Genomic DNA, 7743 nt, shown 5'->3' on the forward strand with positions numbered 1-7743 from the left:
GTATAATAATTATTTGATCACTTCTGGGACATTAATGGAGCATTTAATTTTTAGTCACAATGAACATTTGGTCCATTAAAAAGGATAAAACGGTCATGTATGTCCTGACTCAGCAGAACGCTGTGAACTCCTGACCTTTTATCTCCATTTGGATGTTTACTGTTCACTATCCAGTCCATCAAAGGTGACAGGCGTCATCATTCACAGCACTAGCACTAACAACTTGTCTTTTTTAAGTATATTTATTTAAATTCTTGATGACGTTTTTATAGGATTTTGTATCAAGTCAGATAAAATTCAACAGTACCTTGTCAGTTTTTCTATCCATCCATAATTGGATCATTATTATGTTTCTTACTTTAATAAGCAATGCCAGTATTTATAGCTGTGCTGTTTTTGTGTTGCTTTGTTGTTTGTTTTCAATCTCTGATACTTTTAAAAAGTATAGTTTTTGTATTATACTGTGCTTTTAAAAAAAAAATCAATGTAATCATTATACATTTTAAAAATAATGGTGATTGTTTTTCTATGGACTTTTCCACACATGCAGCACTCCAGGTTAAGATTATTTTTTAACTGAAATATGTTAAATAAAAATAGAAGACGAACGCTTCAAATTCACTGGGCTTTTATTTTTTATCTGGGGTTCACTAAAAGCTTTGAGGAAGGACTAGGTGTTGAGGAGAGAAACAGAAAAAAAATCAGAAATAACAGAAGTGTTGCTAGTAAAAAAAAATACGGAAGGTAAAATGAAAGGACCAGAGCCGGAGCGTCCACAGCAGAGCAAAGCCGATGATTTGTGACTCTCTCCAGCGTGCTGGCGTTACAGGAATGGCCCTCCAGGGCAGCATGAAAAGCCTCTTGATTGTTCAGAGTGGTAACTGGAGCTCGCAGCTCCTCGCCATGATAGATTTATTTACATTTCACTGGACCCCTCTCGGAAAAAAATATGACGCAGGGAGGCCAGAGCATCAATATTTTGTAGTAGCGATGATGTTCCACCCCTGATCTATTGTTTCATGACGATGACTTAATGCTGCTGGTGATGGTGCATGATGCACTATGAAATGTTTGGCTGCCGGGCTGCACATCAGCCTGCCATGAAGTCGAGACTGGAGCCTGCCATGATATTTCCTGGAATGGTTGAACAAATGTCACAGGGAGGCTGGGAGTCTTTTTTCTCTCTAATTAACCTTAACTAACACTTAATCAATGACTATTTAATGAACATGATTGCATTATAGAGTGTGACTGAGTGTGTCAGACTTCTCGGTTGTTACACCACTATGATTACTTTTGAGGCGTTCCAAAAAGCCAGGTCATCACTTCATTTTATAAAAGGTCCGAGACATTTTCACAGATCCCCTGCTGAGCCAAATATTAGACCAAATGTTCAATCTAAAATGGTAAATGGTCCTCAAGGACTTAATTTGTGCCTGCTATGTAATTATTACAAATCAGCCAATGAATGCTACAATCTCTGAGCTTTTAGAGACTGCAATAAGGCTTTTTCTCCTCTGCCTCCCCTAAGAGGAACCACGGAAACGCTCATGCGGGAAGAGATCAATTTTAAAAAACTCACATTTTCCAGACAGTCGTGGAAAACTCTATAAACCCGGCTGAACCTTTAAAACCGGTGACATTCCTCCCAGGATGGTGTCCAGCCTCAGGTATTGACTGAACGTCAGCCTGCAGGTGGAAAATCAAGAGTTTAGGAACTGTTTCTCTAAAAGATTACAGCTTTTTTATGGTGAATAAACTATATTCACTGATGCATTTTGACCAAATATTCAATTGCTTTTGTCACACAAAGGTTAGCAAGTATGAGTGGGAGAAGAAAGAAGCATTGCATTTATGTTTTTATATTTTTGTTTTCTAACAAACTGTAAACTGCACCACTATCACATTTGCTCCGGTGATGCATGTACAGGCTTTAAGCAAACAATAACATATGTAATAACTTATAATTTGCCCCTTTGCCTGTGGCTTGCAGCTGCCTTGTAATGAAAACGGAGCAGTAAAATTACAGAGAAGTGCTCTAATAGAAACCCTGGCAGAGAAAAAAGAACTCAGGTCAGATACAAACGCTGCCGTTCCATCATTTTAATAGTAATATTCAATCCAAGCATTACCAGCTGCCCTTTAACAAGGAAACCCTTGCATATTTGAAATCCAAAACATACTTTCCTTGATAAATCGAGTCAGTGCAAAAACAAAAAAAGAAAGAAAGAAAAGATGTGGTAAATTTAAAGGAGACTCTTGTTGTAGCTGACAGTATCCCCATCAATATAAACAGAAGAACCATCACAGTCACAGTCACAACCAATAAAAGAAAGGATAATTAGTGTTGCTACGGTGCACCTAACAATGGGGTGAAGAAAAAAAGGAAAGCAAAGATCTGCAAAAATAAACCTCTGATGTGTGAGGGAGAAACAAGACGCCTTCTGAGATTTTAAATTTACTCAGAGGAAAATGTGAAATCAAACAGCATGAAAAAAATGAGCAAACTAAAACGTTGTAGTGAGAAGTCCTGGAAAAACCTCAGAAAGTTTCTTTATGTTTTTTTATTTGGCTGGACATAAAATATTTGTCATATTTAGTCATCATCTGCTGCCGACAAATTTCTTTCTACCCAAAACACAAATCAAATAAAATTTCTACATTTACTTATTTTAGATTTCATACAATGCCCTTCATTTTATTGATTAAAGTCTCTACATTTACATAAAATTAGTGGCTGAAATGGAAACCCTGATTAGCTTTTACAAGTCCCCAAAACTTACTGTAAAGAAACAATTGTAGAAATTTTTGAAGAATGAGCAAAAGAAATGACTTTCCAATTACTGGAGAACAAATGTTAAAATATTGATTTTGATCTTGTGTTTGTAAATCACCAACAGAATTGGTGGATTGTAAATGCCTATTTTTACAGTTCAAACACCAAACGTCTCCTAATATGCATTCATTTGACACCGTTAGCACAAGTGCAGAAGGTAACATCCCTGGTCTTCCTCAGTCGAACTTTTAGCCAATCCAGGAAAATGAAGAACATTCCTGGATTGGCTGCTTTGCAAATAACCAACAATGTGTCAAGTAGCATAACTTCCCAGGCTGCCTTTTTTTAATTATTTTGTTTTTGAAAATGTTAGATAAATTGCAAAAGAATCAGCAACTAGTTGAATATTTTGCAAATAATTTGAAGTTTGAAGTGCCACAGAAATTGTTGGACCACAAATTGCTTAGGTTCAGCAAATCAACCCCAGATCTTCACTTTACCACCATAATATTTATCAGAACTTCTAAAAAGTTTTACTTTTGTCTTGAGAAAACTCACAATACTTTCCTAAAAGTCTTGGGAGAAAATCTGGATGTTTTTGTGACAAACGTGAGGTGAGCGTTAATTTTGGTGAGTTGTGTTCCCATTCAACCCAACGTGGTTTGGATCAATTTTATTCTTTAAATGAGTAACTAAGTGGTGGGCACACATCTGCTAACCCAGTGATGGTGGAGCTAATATTTATTTTAGAGCTCTAGCGTTTTCGAAAACTTTGATAACATTTAGCGCACTTAGTTTCCCCAGAGTTAATATTTCTGGATAAATATTAAAGTGCTGTTGATTTACTTGGTTGTTTTGAAAATTTCCAGTTCAGCAAAGTTCGACATCTGTCTTGACATTCTGGTAACTGACTGTTAAAAAATTATTCAAATAGTTTGATGTTTATTTATATTCATGCTCTTATTTTGATTGTTTGCGCAGCATTTCAGTTTCCTGTTTCACGTTTTCTTCTTTTCCAAGAATGTTTAATGAGCAAATGGCTACGTCACGAATGAAAAAGTTTTGGATAAGAATGCAACACTTAGATAAATAAGCAACCGGCGTTGTTAATTAAACAAATACATGCAAAAATTCAAATGTAGGAATTGTTTTGTCACATCATGGTAGTTGGTATCAACAAGGTTGAATTTAGCACTTTAGCATTTTGCTAAGTATCATGTTAGCAAAGCATTTTAGCATCAATGAAATGAATATTTATTAGTGTTTTGTTAGTGTTCACTTCAAAAACATGTGCTGTCTTTGTCTAAAACTGAAACTTGATTAATTTTAATAACAGATCATTAGGCTTAAGATGGGAAGAATATGTGATAAAACCAAATAACACATAACAATGATAATTATTCAATAAAGTGCTTTTAAATCATACTCTAATAATGTTTATATTTTCATAAAAAAAAATAAAAGCTGTCAATGTGAGTGTCTCTAATATTAACAGTAAAATGTATGACTATCTACTTCCTGTAAGATGATTATTCACGCCTCGGTGACCATCATCGACTGTTTGTTGGACTGTAATGTTTCCGTAAGGCCAACAAACAGAAAGGGCCAACAGCAGGAGCAACATCCCTGAGCAGCCGGCAAACATCCACAGGCAGACGACTCTCAGTCTTAAGTGGAAGAGCAGCAGCCTCTCTCCCACTTAGGATAGTGGGCTATTTAGCCTGACAGCCATTAAATATGAATTAAAAACCACACAGGCCTCTTTGCCTTCGAAAATGTCATTACATATCTTTATGGAGGCCGGTTGTTGAATAAGCAGTTTGCAGTGCTCCCCTGGGGGCAAAGCCGGGGATGGGAGTGCAGAGAAGTGAAGTAGATGGAGGAGGAATAGGAAGAGATAGCAGGATGGGACGCGAGGGACAGAGGGATGGAGGACCGAGGGGGAGATAAGAAGAACCGAAACAGGGATGGCAGAATAAAAAACCCAGATGGCAACAGGGAGGATGAGGAGGACTAACGAACAAGCAGGTCTCCTTTAACCGATGAGGCCTAATAGCAGCTAAAATGGAATCTACATTACTGGTCCTAACTGAGTGCAGTACTTCAGGGGCCGGGCCCCGAAAGGAGCAAATAATAGCGCTGGCTTGAAGTGGTGCTTCAGTTTCTCTCCAGTAGATGAGGGAGATGTGTAGGGGGATATGAGATTGATGGGGGGAGAGGGAGGGAGTACTTCAGAGATGCTAGCCTTCTTAGTATTTTCAGGGTTGTTAAAAATAATCAGAAAAGGGAAAAAAGGTCAGCGTGTGCTGGGCCACTCATTTTATCGCTCAGTGTTTATGGTGTGGCCCCGGATGCTCAAATTGCCCCTCCGTAATTACCCAAGCTGCACCTCCAAATTGTGACGCTATTGTTGAAGAAATAAAGACATTACCATTGGTCCGTTTGTTCTTGAATACATCATTTGTTGCATTAATAAAGCTAATTTCCCTGAAATGTACCTCATATAGTCGCGCACAATATACATTTAATGTTGTTATTTTCACCCACGCTCTCGTGTTTGACCTGCAGACAAACTCTTCAGGAGGTAACCGCATGGGAGGGAGGGAAAAAATGACCATAATGCATTCTTTTTATGCTAAATGATCACATTCAGTCAGTCAAACACCTCCTGCCATAGTGTGGCTTTAACAAAAGAACAGTAGAAAAGTGTTGTACAGCAGCAATTCCTTCTCCCCAGAAGAGATTTTTTTTTTTTTCAATGCCGCACTGCAATTTGACTTCGGTTTGCTGCTGGGCTCATTGTTTCTGTAGGAGACTGAAGAAAATCACACATTTCTCCTTCGAGCTCTGCAACAAAGAAAATACAAAACCATGTTTAATCACTGGGAAATGCATACATTTCTCACTCTTTATGGCACATCTTTAACTTTAATCAATATTAGAATATCAACCAAAATCTGACTTGTTTCTTTTATTACAGCAACGACCAATAAAACGATCCAAGAGATTACACAACAAAAACATGCTCATTTTGATGTTCTATTTTAAATGAATAGAGGAAAATTACAGTAAATATCTGAATTTAAAGCACCAGGTCTGCTTAATGAGCAGAAAGCTTCATAATGTCATTTTAAAACACACATTTTACAAAATTACAGAAAAGAAAATAATACATATTTGCATGTATGCAAAAATGAAAAATAGTTTTTTAAAAGAAAGCTATTATTCTGAGCACTTTAATAATTTTTAGTCATTATGTTATTGCTAGCTGTTGAAATATTAATGAAACAATAATAAAGAAATAATCAGTTTGGAGACTTTAATCTTTATTTTATGAGTCAGGAAACGATTCATCCCAGCCACAGCCATTCTGTCCAGAAGTGGAAAATATTCAATATTTCTCAGATTAAAGAAAAATGCATTCATGTGTGTGTTTCAATCTTTTCACGTTGAACCATATCTACACATACAGAGGCTCTCAAAAGTGTACAGACAGGTTATTATGATGTGGAAAAAAGAGAACGCAATAAATTGCTTTCTTTTTGGTTTGGTAGAGCTCAAATGAAACAAACTAATGTGTTCAGAGGCAAAATGTAAAAATAAAAAGCTGCAGCTTTGTAGCAGGGTTGTGTTCGCTCTCGGAAAAGTACAAGATGTTTTATGCTCCTTTTGTTTCATTTTCAGCATTCAGTCTTCCTCCATATTGACTTGGCCAGACTGATCTACTCTAGCTCTAAAAACATCCCCACATATCAGATTGTGAGAATACCGGCTTCTTCAGGTGATCCACAGATTTTTAGTCAAATTTAGCTCTGGAGTCTTTAGTTTTCCTCTTATATCGTCATTTATTTGTTTATTAGGATGTTTTCTTTAACTCTCTTTATAATCATCTTTCCAGGAGTTTTGGTTCTAATCTGACTGATATTTGAAACTGTTCTCATTTTTTCTCACTGTGCCAGAAAACCCCAGTTCCATCTGATGTAAGGTAACTGTAGGCCATGATGCTGCCACCACCGTGCTTCATTGTGGGGAGGTTTTAATTTGGTTTCTTCAGAACATAACATGAAGCATCCAGTTTTTGTAATATCATTATTTCTCCATATTTCTTTCAAATTACCACTGCCAACTTTCATAGCACTGTGGTATGCTGAGCATTTGTTCTACTCTTCTCCTGACTGATACACTTTTGAAATTAAATCAAAAGCTGCTTCAGCAAAGTTAAGCCTGCCATCAGTACTGTCTGCGTATTTTTTCTAATACTTCAGTACACTTGAAATAAGACAAAACTTAACAACTTTTCTGCAAGATAAATAAGCTTGCTTAAAATTTATAATTATTGAATAGAGGTTAAATAGTTTTTTAACTTAAATCAGGAAAAATGCCTTGTTATGAGTGAAAAATGTCTTGAAGTGTTTGTTGGTGGACCCAAAATGCAGACAGGAGCTGGGAGCATGGATCACAGTGAATGTTACTTAATGATGAAACTGAAAACACAAACTAAACCCCAGGGACCAAAGGAAAAACAGAAACAGGAATCCATAGACAGGAAGCAGAATGAGTCTAAACTGGAGAGGCTGATGGCTGAGTAGAGACAGGTCACAGGTGTGAGGGGAGAGGAAGTGGCACAGGGGGCGAGTCTAACACCAACTAAAGATATGAAACATAATGAAACTAGAGTATTTAAGAATAACAAGACACAAGAAATAAACATAATAAACTGGAAACACTAAGAAAGGACTGAACCAAAGTAAAACAGAAACACAACAGATCGAATCAAAGAAAGAAACCAACCAGAAATTAACAAAACCGAAAACCAATTCAAACAACCGAGATCTGGACAAATAAAACTTTACTTATTTATTAAAACAAAATCTAGATTCAAGAATTACTGACTAGAAATAACTTTATTTATTTTGCTCAAAAGTTTCTTGTAAATAATTTTTTCTCATTTAAAAAGTGATTCCATG

This window comes from Gambusia affinis, linkage group LG05 (genome assembly GCF_019740435.1).
Source record: "Gambusia affinis linkage group LG05, SWU_Gaff_1.0, whole genome shotgun sequence".
Lineage (NCBI taxonomy): Eukaryota > Metazoa > Chordata > Actinopteri > Cyprinodontiformes > Poeciliidae > Gambusia > Gambusia affinis.